This window comes from Aegilops tauschii, chromosome 7 (assembly GCF_002575655.3).
Source record: "Aegilops tauschii subsp. strangulata cultivar AL8/78 chromosome 7, Aet v6.0, whole genome shotgun sequence".
NCBI lineage: Eukaryota > Viridiplantae > Streptophyta > Magnoliopsida > Poales > Poaceae > Aegilops > Aegilops tauschii.
In genome coordinates this window covers 294,386,801-294,411,665 of record NC_053041.3, presented here as the reverse complement: position 1 = coordinate 294,411,665, position 24,865 = coordinate 294,386,801, and positions in this window count along the sequence as shown.

Here is a 24,865-nt window from a genome sequence, read left to right as displayed (position 1 = left end):
CACGATACAGCACTCACGATGTGCGTACACAATCCTGACATGTTATTTAGACTAGCGTACTCCTCCGGAAAGCAGCAAACACACTAATACAAACTAGCGTACAGAGAAAACACATCATACAAGCAGACATAACGCGCGGCTACTCAGCGCACTCAGTCGGAGATGGTGACGATGTCCTTGCCCTTGCCGAGGGCAAGACTCAGCGGTGCAGGAGATTCAACCTCCACCTCCTCTCTAGCAGGCTCCTGGCGCGTAGCACTGCGCTGCGGTGATGGTGTGGGAGCGACAGGCGGCAGAGCGGGTGCGGCAGGCGGTGCAGCTCTGACTGGAGTAGGGGCGATGACTCGGTCGAACTCCTCAGTGGTAGGCAGACGGCGAGCAGTGGCCAAAATGGCCGGTGCATAAGAGGCTGAAGACGAGACGAATGTCAGAGGCGGTGCCGTGTGGAGAAGCTCCTTCCTGCAGGCAGGACCGCCCCGGACTAAGTCCATGCGGGCAGCCACAAGATCGTCTACGAGGTTGTCGAAAGATTCCTCCAGAGCCTTGAGGTACTCAACAACCATCTCAATGGCTTCATCTCGCTCTCCCCGATGGCAGGCGAATGCATAGTGACAAGTGTATGGCACATGGCATGGGAGGTAGCGGTAGCGACGAGTCTTCATCATCGGAAGGATGTCCCGAAGACGAGCTATCGCCTCACGGGCAGCCATCTGCATGGCATGCCTCTCCGTAGGCATGGCCCTTCCCACAAAACGGAAGTGGCGAGATGCAGAACGTCCTCCCTTGAATTGCACCACGGCTTGGTGCATAGACACGTCGTCGCTGAGCTTGTGCTGGTAAAGCGTAAACTCTGGACGATTCGCTGGCCCGATCGCGAGCTTGGTGATGGAAACGAGGAGTTTGACAAACCCCTCGGGCACGTTCGTGAACACTCGAGTCTCGCAGTTGCTGCCAGCCATCTACAAAAGTAGGCAAAAATTCTGAGTAGTCATGTCATAAATTTATGATGACCAACAGAAAATAGCTACATTTGCTAAAATGTTGAAAAAGCACAAAAGACGCTAATAACCGATTAGCGATCGCACCTAGTGGCTTCCTACAGTCAGCCTGGCTCTGATACCAAGCTTGTCACGACCGGTTTTTCAATAAAATATTTATTGAGAGACCAATCCCTTTTACGGACCAGTAAGGAAGAATTCCTTCTCACTGGTAGACAATATCTTTGTCACAGAAGAAAAATACCAGGAGTACTGAATATGATACAAGGTTGAGCGGAGACTGCTCAACAATTTATTACAAACACGCCAATAAAACATAACGGCGGATAGGGTGGCATGACTAGTAACTCACGATAACAACGGTGGTGGAAATATCACCGCGAAATGGGGGAAATGACTCCTGAAAGCTACAGCTCTTCGAGCGTCGGAGTGAGGCTAGAGGAGACTTATTGCGGGTGGCGGAAGTGTATATAATACAAGTGACCAAAATCCAGGATCGCACGGGACTGACTGGGATTCCTCTAGGCGTCGGACTCACTATCAAACTCTTCATCCATGAGATCGCCTTCGTCAACATCTGGCCAAATCAACAAGCCAGGTGAGTACTATGAAAGTACTGGCAAGACAGTTCGGACATAAGATATAACAAATGTAAACATGATGGATATGAATAGATTTAACAAGTGCGTTCAGACATCGAGATAATGATGCATGGGAAAATAACAGCGAAGTCGGGCGGTAGTCCTCCCGAAATCCCAAAACAAATACTGGGTGCCAAACGAGGGTCTGAATGACTCCTCGAGAGGAAACTGCAAGAATAATAATGCCGCAGTCGGGCGTCGGGGCGACACCACATAAGGGGCTTATAACAGGAAATAAAAGACAGTGCGTGCCACAGTCGGACGTCTGAGCGACATCACATAAAGGGCTTATATTGAAAGTAAACGACAAACATGCCGCAGTCGGACGTCTGAGCGATATCACATAAAGGGCTTATATTGAAAGTAAATGACAAACATGCCGCAGTCGAACGTCTGAGCGACATCACATAAAGGGCTTATATTGAAAGTAAACGACAAACATGCCGCAGTCGGACGTCTGAGCGACATCACATAAAGGGCTTATATTCATAACTCAATAGCTCATGAATTTAAATCATAACAAGAGAATAATCAGTCATGAGGTAAACAACAGGGTTAGTCCATCCACAGGAATAACGTTCAGCCAAGTTTACTACTCACGCATGCTTACCGGAAGGAAATATAACGCGAGGGTTTAACATAGACATGGATCCACTGATCACGTTACTTGACCATGGATACGGTGACTCGGAAGGATTTGACTCTGCAGAGTTTGTACTTTAACCACAACCAACGGATTTCAGTAGTCACGGGGACTAGTTCCGTTTACGGTGTTTTGGAAGAAACACATCTAACCAGTACACACCCATTCAACAATCCGAAGCCAGGAATCACCCTCGGCAACGTTCAAGAAAAACCTTGAGACGGGGAGGCTACAACCTCGCGTAGGATTTGATCAAATTTCTATACGCGCGCTCTAAGGGGTGCCCCCCTCTCGGTCCCAACTGGAAACACCCATGCCCCCTGACCGGATGACTGGCTTTAATCCAGGGCCATGGAACCATCATCCCGGCCCCTCTGTTTGGTGTGTACACGGAAAGAGGTTACCAACTTACTAAACCGCATTCTGGCAGAAATCAAGTGGTAGCACGGAAGGGGAAAGAACGATAACGTGAGTCCGTCCACGTTAACGTCGGAATTTGTCGGATGACGCAAGGTTGGCATGCTACAACAGTACCACCTTGCTGCCCTTCATGTCACCACATGATTAGGCCATCTCTCATCAGAGATCATCGCAACTTTGGAACACGCGGGTAGTTGCCTTACAAGCAACGAGGTACTCACCGATACTCATATGTCACGCACAACCTCTCACGCAAACATGCAAAACACCTATCATATCAAAGGTTCAAACATGCTTGCCTGGTTCGGAGAAAGCGGAGTCTAGCTCGGCGAAGTTCGCAGCTCCGTCACCTCTTCCGGAACCTACGGCATAGCGAAAAAGTGTACTAACGTGAAAACCAACGCGTGCATAAAAGTTGTTCCAAATTTTTTCCAAATAAATCCCATAAAAAACTAGACAAAATTATAAGACTGTCAGAAAAAGAATCACTCAGAAATCCCTTTTTATTAAAAAGTTATAAAGGTTTCTGTCCAGGGACTCATCTGTACTGAAACAGAAAAGTTCCAGGGTCTAAACTGAGAAAACAGAAAACGCTTCGGAAAGAAACGCGCCAGCTCAAAGGGAAAACGTATTTGCCCGAAGGCGCCAACAGAAAATGTTTCGAGGGAGAAGAGAATAGAGGCTGACAGGGGGGTCCACATGTCATGTTTAAAAAGTTCGCCGGCGCCCGAAGGTTGCGGTGGTCGCCGGCGTCGAACCACGGCGAGACAGGGAGATTGGAGTGTACCAAGAGCTTCAGCGTGTCCTTCTGCGTCGGTGGGTGGTGGACTCGAGCGACGGAGAGCACCACGTCGACGGCGACACTTTCTCCGGCGGACGGCGGCTCGGGTGATGATGGAGAACTCCGGTGGGTGCTGCAAACTCCGAATTGAAGCGCGGGTCAGGAGAGTGGATGCATAGGGAAGCTACTGGCAAGAGATGGGAGGCAGAGGTGCACGCACGGGAGCGAATCGAGCTGGATCCCGTGGCAGGTCGCGGCGGCCGGAGTCGGGGAAGAAAGCTCCCTCGGGGCTCTTCCAGTGGCTTGGTGTGGTCTAGGTGGAGTGCAGAGGTGGTGTGGGTTCGAGTTGAAGCTCGGGGCCTCTATTTATAGGCGGATCGAGGGGGTGGCCGTGAACGGAGAATCTCCGGCGAGCAATTACGGCGAGGCAGTGGATTGGCAGGGGGTTTAGGTGGCCAGGCAGCATCAGTGAGGTGTACTGGTGCCGTTCCCCTGCTAATCCCGGTGGGTCTTGGCGTAATTGCGCCGGTCCACGGTGGGGTGGCCGCACGGGCACGACGGCGGCAGAGAGCGCGCGCCGCGCCCAGCGGTTCACGACGAGGGTGGCAGCGCGCACTGGGGAGTGGGTGGCCACGCGACGGCCTCCGGTGGCTTGGGCGGCGCTGGGTGGCGCCGTCTGCGCTGCGCCTCTCTCTGGCGGCCGCAAAGCCGCCGCTGGCGTCGGTCACGGGGCGGCGCACCTCCCCCAGCTCGTCGCCGACGCCCGCAAGCATCCAGGCGCTCGTGCGGTGCAGAGGACAAGGGGGAGGGGACGGGGAGCAAGGCGCCAGCACGGCACTGTCGAGATCGACAACATGTTCTGAAGAAAACGACAGTAGATCACTGAACTGTATTTCTGAATCTCTGAACTTGACATTGACAATGCTCTGCAGGTGTTCGACAGAATGATTTGGCAAGGAGAATAATTTTTCTGGAGCTGGGATTTGGTGAGGTGACCTCTCAATGTACCCAGAGGCTGTCTGATTTTACTCAGAATTTTTGGAGAAGGGTTTGAATGAATTTCATCAAATTTGGCAAATCTGGTCCAAACTTGCAGCAAGTATAGTTTGAAAAATTTGAACTGAAGACCAGTAGATCTTCATGGATCTTGGTTGAGGGTTCAAAGGACTAAGAAGGAAAAAAGGTTTGAGGGCAAAAATCAAAACAGAAATGGTAGCTCCTTTGTAAATCTCCAAGGGCTTGAATAGAAGGCAGAAATTGTTTTGATAAGATTTAAATGGAAAATAATCATATGGGGAGGTTCAACTTGCTGGATTTGATGCAAATCATGATCCAAAGATGAGGGAAGGTTTAGGAGAGTGGATTTGCACTAAGGTCATGGCATGAGAGGTTTGTTGAAAGTGGTAAAGGATTATTCCAAAAGCTATAGAGTATTTTCAAAGAAATTTTCAAAAGACATTTTTCCCAAGTGAAAAGCATTTTGGCTTGAGTCCAAAATAAAAAGCAAGGACCTCCAAGACCAAAATCAAGCCTTGGGTGAAACCAAATAAAACTCTTGCCATATAAATATTTTGAAAGGGAGGGTTCTTTTGAAGGAAAAATTTAAATCACCTCCCTCAAGTCAAATAAATTTTTTTGAAAAATCCAAATGAAATTTTGGGTGTCACAGCCGTGGGCAGTGCTGACCGGAGGGGTGGGCTGTGATGCGGTAGGCACGTGGCCGGGCATGCCGGGCGCCCGTTTGGTGTCTCGGAACCCCGCACACATCGTTCGGGGCCGTACGTGGAAACCTCGGCCGGACTCCCTGCGGATGGAACCTGAATAGGCGATAAACCTGGACTAGAGACTTGAGTGTTGAGGAAGGCTGTGGCCGACACCCTCGCTGGGCTTGCGCTTGAAGGTTGCCGAGTAGATGTTGTGTAAACGGCGGTAAGTGGTGAGAGCGTGTGTGTCGAAGTACACCCCTACAGGGTTAACATCATCTATTCGGATAGCCGTGTCCACGGTAAAGGACTTCTGGGTTGCCTATAACAGTTTATAGACAAGTGAAAGTGGATACTCTAAAATGCGCAAGATAAGCGTGAGTGCTATGGATGGCGTTCTCGTAGGGAGACGGGAGCGGATCCATAGTGGAGTATTGATATGGTGATTATGTGGACTTGTGTGCGCCACCTCAAAGAGTTACTTGCAGTCATAGTTTAGGATAGCCACCGAGTCAAAGCTGGCTTGCTGCAGTCAAACTCCACCACCCCCCTTTTGTTGATACCGATGCATATGTAGCTAGTTCTGATGTAAGTCTTGCTGGGTACATTTGTACTCACGTTTGCCTATTTTATGTTTTGCAGAGAGACGCCAGTCTCGCTAGTAGTTCCGTGTGGACTTCGACGTTTAGCTTGTTACCTCAGCTACGATCTTGTGCCCTCGGCAGGATCTGGTAGATAGTCAGGCTTCTCAGCCTTTTTCATTTGTAGATGTCTGTACTCAAACATGTTGAGCTTCCGCATGTGTTTGACTTGTATGCTCTGAATGTTGGGTCATGAGACCCATGTTTGTAATATCTGGCTCTTCGGAGCCTAATGAGTAAATACTCTGAGTCGTAGAGTCTTGTTGTGATGCCATGTTGTATTTGCACATATCGAGCATATTGTGTGTATGATTGAAATGCTTGGTATGTGTGGGACCCGACAACCTAGTTGTTTATCCTTGGTAGCCTCTCTTATGGGGAAATGTAGTCTTGTGCTTCCATGAGCCATAGTAGTCCGCTACAGCCCGGTTCACCGGAGTCCTGCTAGCCCAGCACTACTGCTCCGGAACACTTGACTGGCCGGCATGTGATTCACTTCGTTCCTGTGTCTGTTCCTTCGGGGAAATGTCACGCGGTGACATCCGGAGTCCTGCCTAGCCTGCTACAGCCCGGGTTCCCGGAGTCCTGTTAGCCCAGTGCTACAGCCCGGATTCACACGCTGCTGACCGACATGCTCGATGTTGATTCATGTATGCCTGTCCCTGTAAGTTATTGCCACTTTGGGTTCACGACTAGTCATGTCGGCCCGGGTTCTCTGTCATATGGATGCTAGCGACATTATCATATACGTGAGCCAAAAGGCGCAAACGGTCCCGGGCCATGGTAAGGCGACACCCGTGGGAATACCGTGCGTGAGGCCGCAAAGTGATATGAGGTGTTACAGGCTAGATCGGTGTGACTTAGAATCAGGGTCCTGACAGCATTGGTATCAGAGCCTGACTGCCTGTAGGATTACCAAGCCAAACTGGTCGAAGTTGAGTCTAGAAATGCTTTAGTTATATAAGGGAATTGATTGTGGAAGGGAATATAGGGCTCTTTTTACTCCTTTACCTTATGCCCTTCTGATCTGAGTCACCCTCTTCTCTTCTACGGGGATTAAGAACTAGGCTTCTCATCTTTCTATCAGGATCACGTGTTACTAATCCGTAGACTTATAGGATTGTTGGTTTCAAGCCTCAGTTCAGTCTATACTACTTCCGTATGTTAACTGTTGATCTCGGAACCTTGATATTGTGCTTCTGGGTGGTTACGCCACCATTTTTGCAGGATGTCTCAATTCTTTTGAGCATTTACAGCCGTTATGCTGTCCGAGTCATCCCAGGTTCCTAAATGGTCTGATGCATTTGCAAATCCTTTCCGTCCGTTCTCGATGTTCCTTTGGGCCAGATTAACCACACTAATTTTCGAGTTGAGGTACTCCGTTACCTCGTCGTGTATGTTGGAGTTATTATTATGACCCTAGGTGTCTTAGAGGACCACTTAGTAATCTAGCAATGCTCGCATCCCTAGTGTGATGATTCTGGCCACTATTCTCGAAAGCATCCCGTGATGCCATTTAGTTAGTAGGCATTCTATTTCTGGGTTCTTGAACCCAAGATTCACTCTACTTAACTCGTGTAGCTAGTGTTTGCTCGTTCCTTTAGGATATTAGTAACCTTGCATTAGTCCTCGAGGTCCGAGGTATTTCCTTCTTCCAATACCATGAACCATTATGGCAGAAGTTCTTTTAACCAAAAGATCACAACCAGGGCACTCTTGAGGAGTACTCCATTCATATTGTGACTCTGCCAGTCCTACCTTTCTGCATGGGTTATCTAGAAGAAACTTGTTGGACTTGGTTTGACATACTAATCTATGCATCCACAACTCAGAAAAACATATGTTCCTTTGAGTTGTCCCTCTTTAGTTATTTCTGGCCCTCGTCTATCAATTGATAGTCAGGAGTAATTGTGCATTTGAGTTATCGATGCCTATTATTCTTGTGGTCTGTCAAGCCATTCTAATCCGGTATGACTAGGAGAAACAAACTCCAGTACCTCGTCCATCTCTGGGATTGGGTCAAAGTAGTTGTATTCCGTAGATCAAATGCCTAACCAGCTTTTGTTCTGTTCTACCTACGAGTATTACTCTCTTTATGTCAGGAATCTCATGAGGATTGCACCAACCCTTATGAATTCTTGTTGCAGTGATACTTCTGGCCATCGTTATTCATTCCTCGGTCTCCATGTTATTGTAACCGGAATGTGTGTGAAATCTATACTCCTAGCAACTCCGTTGCTTGGTAGTTAAAGGACAATAATTTCATCCCTAGCGTGTTGGTTATTGAATCACCATCCTGAGGTTGATCGTGCTACCTAGTCCATATTCCCGGTGTACTTTTCGATCAATGAGTTAGGATAGTGTCAGTCCTTGCTTATTCGGTCATATCGTCTTGCTCTGAAAAGCAAGATTGTTCTCGATCTTACTAACATGTCGGTGGATCGTGATTTTCCAAATATCTTCTTGGAAGTACCACCAGGTTGTCCCTGACCGATATGTTGAGTTTGTGAACAAGTTGGTTTTCCAATAAACCACCCCTTCTCCAAGAATCTGTGTTGGATACCCCTGAGCTAGTTGGTCAAGCTAAACAACAACTTGGAGAGTTGGAAGATAAAAGGTTGTCCAACTTAGTTCATTTCCAAAGGGGTATCTTGTGTCTGTGTGTGTGTTGAAGAAAGATGATATCTTCATTGATTGATCCTCGTGATCAATTGTTGGATCTATTGTCTTACCCAAATCTTTGATTTGCGTATGGGCTATCATCAAATCAAGTCAGAACCAACGATATGCATAATGTTGTCTTACTCGTGGTTGATCCCTCGAGCATACACCATTACATCCTTTGGTATGACCAGTGCTATCACCATGTTCACATAGTTATGGAATTACATTTATATGGAAACCTGGATGAATTGTTGTTAAGCCCATTGACAACATTTTCATCTTGTCCATGATTCATGTTGAACATCTAAGCTAGTGTTGGAAACTTTTGAAAGCATTTTCTTTGTGCTAGTTCATGAAGCCTATGTTTGGATGCAAGGAGTGACTTCCTCTAATTCATGTGCATTTGATGCAAGTTGCCGCCATGAATTTGAGAAAGCATGTTTCTACCTCCTCTGGAATCATCCCAAGTCAGGTATGCACGTGCGAAGTATTCTGTGGTCTGTTAGACTGATCATCGTCATTCCATATGAATTCTCCAGCACACCAAGCCACTAACTGACTTGTTCAAGGAGAAGGAGTTCCTTCATAAGAGCTAATCCAGACTTATGAAAGAACTTCGATATCCTCGTTGATGGTTCCCAACCAGAACTCGGTAGTGTTTTATTATAAGACTACCATGTGATCATGCTTGTCTGGGACAACGTGCTCACATGTTTGTAGCAGAACCAGCTCATGTTTTGGAGCTTACTACCGTAATCCATCTCCCGAGAATCTTGCAACATCTTCTCGTTGATTTGTGTTGCAAACTTTAAATTTCATTCTAGACTTGACGAGTCTGGAATACTCTGACACCAACCAGATCTAAATCTCAGGCAGACATGATGGTTGGAACATTCCCAAGAACTACAATATTGGTCTCTCGTTAATCGATAAAGTGGATGTCGTGGCCAACACACCCAGCCGGAAGACCTATTATGGTAGTATCTTGATTGAGTAAGTTGGCCACCTCCCCATAAGGATTTCGTAGGATTTACTCCAGAAGTTGTTCTTTATGGATCCTTTGTATTCCGAAGTCCGACCACTACTTGATGCTTTAAGCATGACCGTAGTAACCAGTACATCAAGGAGAACATTAGAAGCGGAGTGCTAAATGTCTCTCGGTCGATCATCCAGATTTCGTTCCCTTGGCCTCGCTAAGGTGAAGTCTGAGAAAGGGTTGTCTTTCTATGCATCTGCATTGTCCATCACTATTCGTCAAGGTAGTAAGAGGTGTTGCCAGGATCCTCGATACGGATGTTGGTAGAACCTTGATGAATATGGAAATGCTCAAGTTCTTGAGAGCACACGCAAGCAAAATCATCCATGGCGTTGTCTTCAACAAGGTAGTCCACATCATTCCTTCTAGTATGAGTATGCCATTCCTTCGAATTCGTTCACACGATCGTTTGTGATTTCCTTAGGCTGGTATGAAGAGTTTCAATGATCTTTGTATCAAAAGTAATTCTTTTTGCCGCTTAAGGGACTAACTCTATGAGTCACCTTCCCCAAGGTGCCCCGTTATGGAATTGTAGCAATTATTTCCTCGCTACTTTGAACTCTTGACCCATCTTACCCAAGCGTGGAATTGTTGCCTACCAACTTGAACTTTCGCCATCTGTCTCTTCCCATCACCCTGATGTGTGTTTTGTGTCCAGCTCAAGACGTGGTTTATGTCTCATTCCGTCAGTTGTTTGTTAGTTGCTCGATCTTTGAGAAGATCGATTCTTCTAGATTTCCCCTTTCTTCTCGTTGTCATGTTGGATGGAGTTCTCAAAGCAAGACGTCGAGACAAAGATGATGATCGAATCAACGTTCTTATGAAGTGCAACCTGGATCGTGAAGATCGTGTTAGCTTTGCATCCCCTCTGTCTTCTCACCTCACGTCTTAAATCTCGGGACGAGATTTTTGTTTAGTGGGGGTGAGTTGTCACAGCCCTAGCTTTGGCCTTGCTTGTCATTGCATCATCATCTTGCATCATGTTTAAATTCAAATGAAATTTGAATTGAGGAATTTTCAAAGCCTCAGAAACCTTTTAAAAATGATCAACATTAAAATCTTCTCAAAGAAGCCTAAGAAAATGTTCCTGTTAAACCTTGAAAAATATTGGCAGGAATAAAATTCAAACCAATATTTTTGGAAGGTTTAACATATTTATTTTCGGCCTTTGAATTAATCCAATAAATATTTGAATTGGATCTATATCTGTTATATAATAAATATATGTTCAATAATTCTGGAAATTGTTGTGTAGCTTCGGATAAGTCCATTTGGTTTACACAATTATTTTCATGAATTTTGAAAATGGTTTGGTCTTTGATCTGAATCAAAACATAATAGCAAAAATATAAAACTGAAACAAAAGAAAAGGACAGAAAACCTACCCGCACTTACCTGGCGCTCACCTGGCAGCCCATCTGGCCGGCCCAGCCCACCAGGGGCAGGGAGGTCTTCTTCCTCCCGCCAGTCGGACGCATAGCGCGTGCCCGACGCGCGCACGGCCACCGCATGCCACCTCCAGCCTGCCTAGCTCCTCCCCGATGCACCTAGACGGCACCACGACACCCCCTCGACGCCTCGGCCTCTAGCTCGAGCTCATCCCCTCCTCTGCCTCCCTCACGCGCGTCCACCCGAACGCAGCCGTCGCCGCCGACAAGCACCACCGCGGCCACTGCCTTCCCCTCGCCCCCTGGACATGCCCAGGAGCTCCGCCTCCATTCTCCGCGCCTCTCCGTCAACTCGCGCGACGCCGAACCCTCTACATCACCCTCTGCACCGCCATCTTCGCCACCTCTGCCCCGAGATCGCCGGGGACCTCCCGTCGTCGTCAGCCCCTGCCCGAGCTCCCCGAGACCACCGTCGCCACCACCGTGAGCTCCTCTCTCTTTAACACCTAGACGCTCTGTCCAAGTCGCTCTCTAACCCCGCCTGCCACCACGGCCGAGAGCTCGGCTCCGCCGGCCAAATCGCCGCCATGGCCACGTCCACCCGAGCTCAAAACGGAGCTCATCATCTCGCTCAGTGCATCACCAGCTTCCCGTAGCACCCATCCATGCCTCTTTCATGCAGCATAACACCGACTCGAGCACACCCGCACGCCGGCCGCCGTCGCGAGCTTGATTCCGGCGAGCCTGATCGACCGCAGCCCCTCCCGCTTGCTTAGCTTGATGCGGCTGAGCGCCAGCTACACGTAGTTGATCGCCGCCGGTGTTTTGGTCGCCGGAGGGCATTTCCCGAGCCCCTCCGCCGCGTCTGTCGCCGCCGGCGTCAAGCCGCCGGCGCGTTTGACCTTTTGACCAGGGGTTTGACTTCCCCTAGGTCACTGACAAGTGGGCCAGGCCCTATTTAACCCTAGGTTAGTTTCTTTAATTAGTGACTAATTAAAAGTGTTAATTAGTTATGACACTGACGTGAGGGACCCACAGGCCAGGTTTGACCTGGAGGGGTCAGTTGACCTGCTGACGTCACACTAACGTCAGGCTGACGTAGTAAAGCATTTTCTGGATTTAAGTTTATTCAGAAAATTCCAGAAAATCCTATAAACTTCTAAAAATCATAGAAAATAATCTATAGCTCCGAATGAAACAAATTATATATGAAAAATTATCAGAAAAATACAATCTATCCATCTGTATCATTTTCATGCATGTCAAACTAAGTTATACCTGCTGTATAGGTGAAAACATGATAATGACATTATAAATGCTAAATATGGAGTTTGCATATGAACCCTTAGTTCATATGGACCTCATTTAAACTGTTGCTAGATGCATTAGTGTAAATCATAACATTCTTGACATGTCATGACCATGCACCATATTGTCGCATTGCATTGATTGTGTCCTTCTCTGTTTGCCGGTAACTGTCCCCTCTCAGTAGCCGATGCTCCGATGACGTGATCGATGACACCGATGAAGAACTATAATATCTTCAGAAGTGCCAGGCAAGCAAAACCTCCTTGTCCATTCCGATACAAACCCACTCTCTCTCGCTCCTGCTCTCTTTTACTGCATTAGGACAACAACGATTCATCTGTTACTTGCTGCGGTAGTTGAACCCCTTATCCTCTGCATGACCTGTCATTGCCACAGTAAATAGATGAAACCCACTAGCATGAGTAGGAGTTGTTTGAGCCCTGGTGTGCCTACTCTTTCATGCTTGTTTGTCATGCCTGCTATTGCTTAGAGTTGTGTCAGGTCTGATTCATCGGGGATGAGTTGGAATGGTGATGAACATGTCCTACTATGTGTGAGCTAAGTGTGTGAACACGATTTGGTAAAGGTAGCGGTGAGAGGCCATGTAGGAGTACATGGTGGGTTGTGTCATTGCAGCCGTCCTCAGGAACTGAGTTCTGTGTTTGTGATCCATGATTCAGTTACTACCACGCATTGGGCCCGAAACCAATGGACCCTCTCGGCTTCTTAATCGCCCTTGTCCTCTGTCCAGGAGTTGCAAGTAGTTTCTGGTGTTTGTAGTATGCTGGAGGCCGTGGGCAGCGCTGACCGGAGGGGTGGGTTGTGATGCGGTAGGCACGTGGCCGGGCATGCCGGGCGCCCGTTTGGTGTCTCGGAACCCCGCACACATCGTTCGGGGCCGTATGTGGAAACCTCGGCCGGACTCCCTTGCGGATGGAACCTGAATAGGCGATAAACCTGGACTAGAGACTTGAGTGTTTAGGTAGGCTGTGGCCGACACCCTCGCTGGGCTTCCGCTTGAAGGTTGCCGAGTACATGTCGTGTAAACGGCGGTAAGTGGTGAGAGCGCGTGTGTCGAAGTACACCCCTGCAGGGTTAACATCATCTATTCGAATAGCCGTGTCCACTGTAAAGGACTTCTGGTTTGCCTATAACAGTTCATAGACAAGTGAAAGTGGATACTCTAAAATGCGCAAGATAAGCGTGAGTGCTATGGATGGCGTTCTCGTAGGGAGACGGGAGCAGATCCATAGTGGAGTATTGATATGGTCATTATGTGGACTCGTGTGCGCCACCTCAAAGAGTTACTTGCAGTCATAGTTTAGGATAGCCACCGAGTCAAAGCTGGCTTGCTGCAGTCAAACTCCACCAATCCCCTTTTGTTGATACCGATGCATATGTAGCTAGTTCTGATGTAAGTCTTGCTGGGTACATTTGTACTCACGTTTGCCTATTTTATGTTTTGCAGAGAGACGCCAGTCTCGCTAGTAGTTCTGTGTGGACTTCGACGTTTAGCTTGTTACCTCAGCTACGATCTTGTGCCCTCGGCAGGATCTGGTAGATAGTCAGGCTTCTCAGCCTTTTTCATTTGTAGATGTCTGTACTCAAACATGTTGAGCTTCCGCATGTGTTTGACTTGTATGCTCTGAATGTTGGGTCATGAGACCCATGTTTGTAATATCTGGCTCTTCGGAGCCTAATGAGTAAATACTCTGAGTCGTAGAGTCTTGTTGTGATGCCATGTTGTATTTGCACATATCGAGCATATTGTGTGTATGATTGAAATGCTTGGTATGTGTGGGACCCGACAACCTAGTTGTTTATCCTTGGTAGCCTCTCTTATGGGGAAATGTAGTCTTGTGCTTCCATGAGCCATAGTAGTCCGCTACAGCCCGGTTCACCGGAGTCCTGCTAGCCCAGCACTACTGCTCCGGAACACTTGACTGGCCGGCATGTGATTCACTTCGTTCCTGTGTCTGTCCCTTCGGGGAAATGTCACGCGGTGACATCCGGAGTCCTGCCTAGCCTGCTACAGCCCGGGTTCCCGGAGTCCTGTTAGCCCAGTGCTACAGCCCGGATTCATACGCTGCTGACCGACATGCTCGATGTTGATTCATGTATGCCTGTCCCCGTAAGTTAGTGCCACTTTGGGTTCACGAGTAGTCATGTCGGCCCGGGTTCTCTGTCATATGGATGCTAGCGACATTATCATATACGTGAGCCAAAAGGCGCAAACGGTCCCGGGCCATGGTAAGGCGACACCCGTGGGAATACCGTGCGTGAGGCCGCAAAGTGATATGAGGTGTTACAGGCTAGATCGGTGTGACTTAGAATCGGGGTCCTGACACCGGAGGGGGAAAGTTGTGTGTTCGCTATGCTAGGGATGTGTGGCGGACGAACGGGCTGCGTATTCGGATTTGTCTTGTCGTTCTGCGCAACTTTCATGTACAAAGTTTTTTCCATCCGAGCTACAGGTTTATTTTATATTGATTTTAAAAGATTTAAATCATTTTTAGCATTTATTTAATTATTTTAATCCGAAATTGGATTTATGACATCAACATGATGTCATGCTGACGTCAGCAGTCAACACGGGTTGACTAGTCAACCTGACGTGTGGGTCCCACCTGTCAGTGGCACATTTTGACTAACTACTTTTAATTAACCTAACCAGGATTAATTAGGGGTGGGCCCCACTAGTCAGTGACTACTTAATTAGCTAATTAACTATTTAGGTTAATTAGGTAACTAATGTTTAATTTGTTTAATTAGATGCTTAGTTTAATTAATCAAAATTAATTAATTAGTTAATTAATTAAAGAATTAATTAACTCATTAATTTATTGTTTTTATTATTATTATTATTTATTTTTTAATTCCTTTTTTATTCTAAAACGATCTGGGATGGGCCCCGGCTGTCATTGGGCCAGCGGCCCTAACGGGCGGTGGGTCACGGGCGCAGCGTGCGGTTGCCCGCAGGGGGGTGCGGCGGGGCGAGGCCATAGCGAAGCGAGCGGTCGCCGGAGGAGGCCGGAGGAGGTGCAGGGGTGGCGGGGCGTGCGACGAGTGGCGGCGTGCGGTGGCTTGGCCGGAGCAGAGCCGCGGTAGGGGACGGGCAGCGGCGGCCACGGACGTAGCAGCCGTAGGCAGGGGCGGCGTCGTGCGCGCGCGCACGGCGGGGCAGTAGTAGTGTGGCGGAGCCACTTCGGCGAGCGGCGGAGCAGGGAGGTGTGGCGGGGGTGCAGGGCAAGTGCGGGCGCGAGGTGCGGTGCGAGCGCGTGCGCTAGGTGGGCGGCGGCGCAGGCAGCAGGGGATGACGGGGTGGCACGGCCGGGCCGGTGAGTGGCCATGCGGGCGCGGGGCAGCACACGAGCGGGGCTGCGGGGCGGCACGAGCGGCGTGGCAAGGCGGTGGCCGGAGCGGGCATGAGGCGCAGGAGAGAGGGGAGGTGGAGGCCGAGCCTCACCGCGGGTGCAGGGAACGTGGCAGTGGGGCGCGGGGAGGAGACGGAGACGGCGTGACGGAGAGGAGGCAGGCCGGCGATGGCGTCCGGGGAGGTCCAGGCAGCGGCACGGGCTCCGGACGGCGTCGACGCGACGACGAGGCGGGTCGAGCCCCCGATCCAATCGGGGGGAGAGAGTGGGAGGAGTGGGGGTCGTGGGGTTAGGGTTTGCGGGGGGTGAGGGGATAAGGTGTGGCCGGCTGGGCCTGGTGGGTTGGCCCAGTGGGGTTGATGGCCTGGTGGGCCGGAGCCTAGGGGGGTTCTTTTCCTTCTTCTTTTTTTTGTAAGTTTTCTTTTCTGTTTTTGTCTTTGTTTCCTATTGTTTTATTTTTTGTAAAATATATACTTGGCATCTAATTTAGTAATTCAATTTAGGCCATTGTCACAAAAAGTCTAGTCCTCAAATAATTTAGTTTGACATTTTATTAATTACAAAAGGTATTTAAATAATTATTTATGCTGCTATTTTATTCATCTGATAGTATTTAAACATTTTATAAAGGTGTGGTTTCTCCACCATAATTACCTATGCAATATTTGGTTCACTCCGGACATTTTAGTTTTAATATTCGAAAACTTTTATTGTTTGACTTGATTTTGAATTTTGAATTCGAACGGGATTTGAACCAGAGTGAGTTTAGTAGAGGGTTACTGTAGCTCAATTATCCGGGCGTCACATGGTGGGCGTCGTGGCATTGCTCAATGGTGACGTGCGCGCCCTCCAGCTGCCTGTCCTCCGTGGCTCGTCATTGGCCTTGATGTGCTCGAGGATCGGACGAGGTCATCGAGACGTCATCAAGCTCGTGGTGGGGATTGCACCGGGGGGGTGGCCCCTTCCGCACGGTCAGCAGCGGGGGCCGCCGTCGTCGTCTGGGGAGGCCGTGGCAGGCCAGCTCGCTGTGAGCCTCCAGCCTCGGCAAAGCCAATCAGACTCTAGATGGTGGCTCTCCACTCATCCATCTGATCAGCTGCCGGTAGAAACCTCAGCAGCAGCTGGGCCCGCGCCATGGCCTCCTAAGTGGTGCTTGGCATGGGTGATGATGATGTAGATTGTAGTGTCGCCCGTCTCCTAACAGTGCTGGCGGTGGCTGCGCCAGGCTCCCGTCGTCGGGAGCCAGTCGCTGGCACTACAAAATAAATACACTTCCATGATGATACGTGTTTGTCACCGTAGGTCGCGTTTTTTGTCATGCATGTACATCCATGACGATTTTATGACAGAATCAAGATAGTCATACCTGTGCTGTCGTAGAAGTGTTCCATAACATTACCAAAATTATCATCACGGAAGTGTCCACTTCCATGACGATAAATCGCGCGTCACAGAAGTGCCTTCGTCAAGGGTGACCGACTCGTGGCATCCACCGTAACGGAACGCCGTTAAGCTATCGGGTCGGGTTTTGGATCCGATAACCCGTTAACAGCCCCAACCAATGGGAAATTTCCACGTGTAAAATTCTTATTGGCCGGACGAAACACGTGTCACCTCGTCAGTGGGTCAGATAGGCGCCTATGATATGTCAACACGTGCCACGGCCCACCACTGGCCCATTTAGCTTACAAAGCCGGCCCGTTTGACTTGGTCAAAAGTTAACGGGCTGGCCCATGAAAAGCCTGTTAACGGTCTCTTCGCAAATAGCCCATTTTACGGCTCGTTAACTCACGGCCCGTTAGGCCCTAAAGGAAATCGGCCCAACAACGTCATGTGGGCCGTCGAATATAACACCAGCCCATTTCACTTTTGGCCCATGTTTGGCCCACGACATCATTCGGCCCATATGAGGCCTTCGTATCTTTCGGCCCTTTACAAGCCCACGGTGACTCTAGCCCATAATGAACAGTAATTTTCTTTATACCCGTTAACGGCCCGTGATTTACATGGGCCGTTTCCAGCCCGTGTTAGCTTTCGGCCTATTGACGGCCCATACGTTCTTGGGCTCCTTTTCGGCCCTCGATTACTTCCGGCCTGATACTGGCCTGTTCCCCTAATGGGCCAAATTCCGCCCATGGCAAGAGTCGGCCCGTTACTGGTCTGTTCCCCTAATGGGCCAAATTCGGCGCATGGCAAGAGTCGGCCCGTTACTGGCCTGTTACCCTAATGGGCCAAATTCGGCCCATGGCAAGAGTCGTATCATTTCTGGCCTGTTAACCCGTTGCGCCGTTTCCAGCCCGTCCTATATTCTGGCCCATTAACGACCCGTTATGCCTGTGACAGAATTAAGCCTTTGCTGTCCTACGGCCTGTTAACGGCCTGTTACCATGCTGGGCCGATACCAATTACGCCCGATTACGGCCCATGTAGACCCATTTATCGACGGCCCGTAGGAGACCCATGGATCCTACGGCCCGTATATGGCCCATGGTAGTTGCGGCCACTAGCAAACCAGGGAAAAAGAAGAATATGAAATAAATAAGGCCGAAACTAACGCTAGGCTATTAAGGCGATTGCAGAGATTACATCCACTCGGCATCAAAGATCGCCACCAGTGCAAATATAGGGAACACCCTACACTATACAAAAATGGCTTGCTGTTTTCTTCAGCCGATGGCTGCACGTTAAGAATAAATTTTGTATCGCACCAAAACAAATTACAACTATATAACAAAAGGAAGGTTGTCATAAAACTTAATAGTCTAGCAGATAAATGCACCACCAGAAGTTCAGAAGCTCAGTTCATTTGACCTGACTGTTACGTTTTCATGTTGTATTGTCTGATGGAGCACCATAACCCTCGCCTTCATTTCCCCTAGGCTCCTGAACAACATAGCAAATGTCTGATAGTCTGGTTTCAAAACCATGCATATCTTGACGACATTGAGCAATGTTTCTCCTTGTTTCACAAAGGGTCTCTGTTAGGGAATGGACTTGTGTCTGGAGCACAGATACAACATTGCTTTGAGCTTGCATATCTTGATCATGAGGCAGTTTGGACGATATTGCCTTAACAACCAACCCAGTATTACACAGGAACGTGCTTTTGGCACTGTTAGTGGACAGGTACTGACCCACTGCAGCAAGAGCTGACATTGCGGTTATAGTTGCCTCGCCACCTTCAGAAGGTGGTGGTTCCACCATTTTTTCCATAGCTTGCTGAAAAGTTGAGGTTTTACATTAGTAGTACCAGAACAGAAGATATTAAGGAGGCAGCAAAACCAAACAAAATAGCTTTGGTCTATATACATAACTTATTCTGGTGAACCCATGTAAAATATTAGTTGTATTTTATTGCAAAGTACATAATAAAACCAGGTTCCAAACATATGACCATGTACCATCGCTAATGTATTGTCTATTTCTTCACATGTATTGAGGGCTAAGGATAAAGAGACAAAGTTTATAATACGGTAAGCATAGTATGACATCATTCATATCACAAAACAACTGAGAACAGACAAACAGGCAATTGTAACGTTGTGTGGGCAAGTCCAACACGGAACTAGATTACGGGTCAAGATCAAAGGAACATCACTCCTCTCTTTTGAACCTTGTAAGGTGCAATGATACGCTAAGACAATTGTGTATAAAATTGAAAAGAGTAATAGACATTGGCTGCATGGTAAACCATGCAGTTCAAGGCACAAGTCAGAGTAAGTAGCAGTTAAAAGGCATGAGGATTAAGAACTTACAACAGCGGCTTTGACTGGTGTAGTCATGCCCTTCTTCTTGCTGGTGTGACAGTCCTTGAAGATTTCCATAGCATTTGGTTCAGGTACTTTTTGGTCCTTGCGGGCTTTCCTCTGCATTCCGAACAAGTCAATATAGATCTAATAATATGGTACAGCGAAAAGAGTGAAACAACAGCTAATTACAAGAGCCTCGCAGTGTGCAATATAGCTACGAGATCCTGTCGTCTGTTGGAATTTCACTTTCGTACGGTTGGCCTTGTTCTTTGAACAGTTCACCTACAAGAAGATAGATTTGTGTGGCACATGCGTAAATAGGACTTCAACATGTGATCTGATCACATATATTTAATGTACCTGATACTTCGGATCAGACCAGTGTTTAACAATGCCCCTCCAGTCTTCATCCGATATATTTTCCACTGGAGATGTTTGGGAAAGTTCACTGCTAGCCTTGCCTTCAAAGTGAGTTTTCCTCAAGTTATACTGATACTCTCGCAGAGCAGACTTGAAAACATGGGTGCAAGCTTGTCTGGTTGCATCATCTTGGCTATCCAACTTGAACCTCGTCTGTTGAAAATTATGGGAGTCTCATTATCGGCAACCTAGAAGTATGGGACAGAGCAAGACGATATTACTAGTTTCCATAGATAACCATACTTACAGATAAATGGTCGAGGAAGGTGTTGAACTAGGTTTCGTCTTTGTCATTCCTGTACTAGATCCATGTTGGGAGGATAAGTACATGAGACCTAACGGCAACCGCTGCCTCTGATACTAACTTGGCTGACTCTGTAGCATCACGTGGCCTTTTTAAACCTGCCTCAAAACGGATCTCCTTTCTTCCTCCTCTAGATTTAGTTAACATATCGAGCATTATCCCTAATGTTTGTTTCCTCTTGCGCCTAGGTGCTAGTCCAACAACGAACATAGGAAGTGTTAGTGTACATCAAACTGTGAGACTACATATAAAGAAGCATGCAACTATAACTTGACTCCAGCAACTACCTGCTTGCTGTTGAAGCTCACAAGTTTCATCTGATATTGCCAACTCGTCTTATGTCAAGAGTGCTTGGGAAGTAGTGTTAGGTGGCAAGGGAGCTTGGGAACGTGCTTCTAGCTCAGTTGACGCACGAGTAAGTCGTGCAGCTGGTAGTACTGTGGTAGGTGTTGCAAGAACTAGGGTTGTCTCTGCTTGTTTGGTGGCAGCTATTTGTTTCTGTTTGGCTTTTTTGCAACTCGTGTAGCATGGGATGCCGTGTTTGTAGAATTTTCCACTGGACTTTGACCTTCTATTGCACCATCAGTACCAGCAGAATCTGCAGGATTCATCCGCTTCTCATTCCCTGCCATTCTGTGTTTCTTCCTCTTTCTCTATGCCATGTTAAGTCAAGCCGACAAGAAAAACGAATAACAATTTAGTTCTTTAGAACAAATTGATGCGTGATGCAGACGAATTGAACTTTGATGTTAGACAACCACATGATAGGAGGATATAATATATATGAAAAACAGGACGAAAGAGATAACCAGAACTATGATGTGTAAACTAAGAAGAAGACATTTCACCAAATTAGAAGAAATGCAATGGAAGGTAGACACCATATGAAAGATGCTACAAATATCGCTCTGCCAAGTTAATAGTGTCTCATCATAAATGGCGTTTAAACAAATGTGAAGCAGTACAAGAAATAAATCATATGCAAGATGCAAACAACATCACACTAGCATGTTAGAGGTCTCTCATCATTAGTGCCATTGCATATTCACAGCTTATGATGTGTAAACTAAGGAGAAGGCATTTCAACAAATTAGAAGCAATGAAAGCTAGACACCATATGAAAGATGCAACGAATATCACTCTACCAAGTTAAAACTGTCTCGTCATAAGTGCCATTTCAACAAATTAGTAGTACAAGCAAGAAGAGAATGTGAGATGTAACCTACATCACACTCCGAAGTCAAACGTGTCTTATGATAAGTGATTGTTGCAGGTTACACAACAGTAGTAATTTGATGTAAGAACATGGTGTGATTGTCGGAGTAAATGGCCACGGGTAGCCTAACCGACTACCCATGGTTCTTAAAAAATTATCAGGCCGATTGAGCCTTCAAGCGTTTGAAGCATTGGGCCGACTTCCCCTGGCCGACTACCGCAGGGGCCGGCTCTCCAAAGGCGACCCGGCCCCGGTAACCTCCCCCAAGATGGTTGCGAGATGGCCGACTCTAGGAAGCCGGCGCCAAGAGGACCGACTCCCAAGAGCCAGCCATGAAGCACGCTGACTCCACAAAGCTGGCCAAGACCGCACCCACCAAAACTACACCCACATAACGGTGACAAGACGGGGTGTGGCCACAGTGCGGCCCACTACCCCCGAAGCCCGAGGCAGGCATGGCCACAGGACGCCGTACGGGTAAGCCATCTCCCGTCCGGCTCGGCACTGTAGCCATGCTGGCCTCAACGTCATCCACGACAGACGCCAGTACGGCCCACGGGCGGCGGGCCCCTTTAGCCAGAGAGAGGCGCGAAGGCGGCCCGGCCTCCCCCAGTCGGCCAAGGGCGTAGCCAGCCCCCAGAAGCCGGCTACCCCCCTCCCTCGAAGCATGTGCCACATTAAGGAGACAAGACGAGGTAAGGCTACAGTGAGAGCCCTCGAGGCGGCACACTGTAGCCACGCTTACCTCAACGAAGCCCTCGTCATCAGGGACGAGGCTACAGTAAGCAGCCGCCGACAAGACCCCTAGGCAGTGGGGCCGGCCTGTCGGCCAAGAGGCCGGCAGCCGGCGGGACCCACCAGTCGGCAGGCCCCAACGGCCGGCGGAGAAGCCGACAAGCGCAGACACTGACGACTGGGACCCGCGCCCAGCCGGATTACAATTGTACCCCCAGGGGGTAGGCCTATATAAACCCCCCGGGGCACCCATGCAAAGGGTTGGCTTCTTAGAGTTACACAGACACCATAGAGAGAGAGAAGCAAGAGCTAGCCTTGCTCTTCTTCGCCCTTGAACCCGACAGCTCAAGGAGCATTTGTAGCTACTCGTTCTGATTTAGTGATCATGCGGAGACCCCGCAGAGCAGGACTAGGGGTGTTATCTCCACGGAGAGCCCCGAACCTGGGTAAGATTCGCCGGCGTGCATGTCTTCGCCTCATCCCGTTTCCAGGCACCGGCGACGTCTTACTGGCACCCACCATGATAAGCCACCCGTTGGCATATGTCGCACCTACCACCCGACATTTGGCGCCCACCGTGGGGCCAGGTGCATCGTCGTCCGGAGACCTGTTTTGGACGGGAACCCTCTTCCTCCGCCGCGAGCACAGCCAGCCTGCTGCGCCCGAAGGCGTTTGCCTCGACCCGCTGCAAGGCGTCGACGACGCCTGCGCGGCGAGCTGCCTCGCCGATCTGCTCGGTGAGACTCGCATCTCTGACGAGCCCGCGTCCGACGCGGGCACGGACTACCCCGAGAGTCACCTCGTCAGCCTCCTCGACCAGCTTCACGTCTCTAGCGAGCCTGTTGCAGATGTGGAGTCAGTCGGCTCCACCGACCCGATGCTCGTTGACTCCGACACGGCATCGCTCGACGCCTACCCCTCCAATGTGGTGGTCTTCGACGATCCTCTCCCTCGAGCTGACAGTGGCAGCAGCGCTGTCACCGAAGTGTTAGTCATCAGCCACGTCGCCAACTCGGGCGAGAACGCCCACGACGCCCTGCAAGTGGCGATGCACGACCTATCCGTCCCCATCCCGGCCGACGCCGACGCCGAGACCCTGGAGGCACGCCGCCTCGCCCTCGTCGCGGAAGGCCAGAAGATAGCCTCCATGAGATGCCTCACCGAGGCCCACCAGCGCGAAGTCGACCGCGCCGCCTTCGGTACACCGCCGCCTAGCGGCCCGAGCCGAGCCGGTTTCGTCCAGAAGCGCGGCGCGGCTATCGCCAGCATGCTGGGGGCAGATCGCCCCGTCTACGCCACCCCGCTCGAGAATCTGCGAGCCGCTCAGGCGGCCGCTGAAGAGCTAAATGGGCTGGCAGCCGACGAGCTCCCCTACATGACAAGGCGGATCCAGCAGCTGATCGACGCGGCTGCAGAACGGCATGAAGCCGGTGCCCGCGCCGATAGTCATCCCCCCGCCGAGAGCACGCCGCGACGTCCTGCTCGCCGACTACGAGCGGCGCCCGCCAGAGGAAAGACAAGGAGCCGGCTGCTAGCCGCAGCCGGACTCGTATCACCATCGAGCGCGATGCGGAAGGCCGCCCTCGAGCGGTGGAGCGCCAAGGAAATCCGCCTCCTCCCCCGCCTCGAAGGGAGAGACGTCTCACCCGGCCGCCCGTCACGCACCCGACTCTTGGCGACCGACTAGGCCGCCGAGAAGGAGTCGGCGAGAACGACGCCCGCCACCGGATCGACCGCCTTGCTCGATCCCTGGCGCTAGAAGAAGAAGACGATGTCGGCCCGCCATGCTTTGGCCCCCGCATCCGCGACGAGCCCTTCCCCAAAGGGTTCTCGCTCCCCAGAGACACGCCCAAGTACAACGGCTTAGTGAAGCCGGAAGATTGTCTCATCGACTACTCCACTGCTGTCAGCATTGCCAATGGCAATCGGCGCGTGGCCGTGAAGTACGTCCCCCTCATGCTGCAAGGCACGGCGCGCACCTGGCTCAACAGCCTCAAGCCCTACAGCGTCAACAGCTGGCTGGACTTCACGGAAGTCTTCGTCCGCAACTTCACCAGCACGTACAAGCGGCCTCCCAAGCCTCGCCAGCTCTCCCTATGCGTCCAGGGGCCCAACGAGTCGACCCGCGACTACCTCACGCGGTGGGCCGAGCTCCACAACTCCTGCGAGGGGGTGCACGAGGTTCAGGCCATCGAGTACTTCACCGCCGGGTGCCGAGAGGGCACCCTCCTCAAGCACCGACTCCTCTGCGACGAGCCGGCTACCCTCGACGAACTGCTGATCATCGCGGACAAGTACGCCACGGCCGACTCCTCGATGAAGACCAAGCTCCGAGTGGACGCCTCTGGGAAGGTGCTCGCTCCGGCTCCAAAGACGCCGGCTGGCGACTCCAATCGGCGCCCTTACCAGAACGATCACAAGCGCAAGGCCCCCATGCCGCCTTCCACCAGTCGGCAGGTGGCCACAGTTGAAGATGAGCAGCCCGAAGAGCGGCCCGCTCCCAAGAAGAAGGGTGGCAGGCCGGCTTGGCAGCCGGCTTTCTCTTACGAGCAGACTCTCAACGCCCCCTGCAAGTTCCACAGCGGCGCAAAGCCGTCCAACCACACGACCCAGAAATGCCACTGGCTCACGCGAATCTCCAAGGGCGAAGGGCTGGTGCCGCCTCTGCCTTCCGGCCCGCCGCCTCCAGCCCCTCAGCAGCCGGTGGCTCGACCGGCAGTCGGAGCCATTCAAGATGAGTTCCCTGAAGAGCACGCCGCCTACGTCGTCTTCACTAGCCAAGCCGAAGACAAGCGTAGTCGGCGCCGTCAGCATCAAGAGGTCAACGCAGTCGCCTCTAGTGCC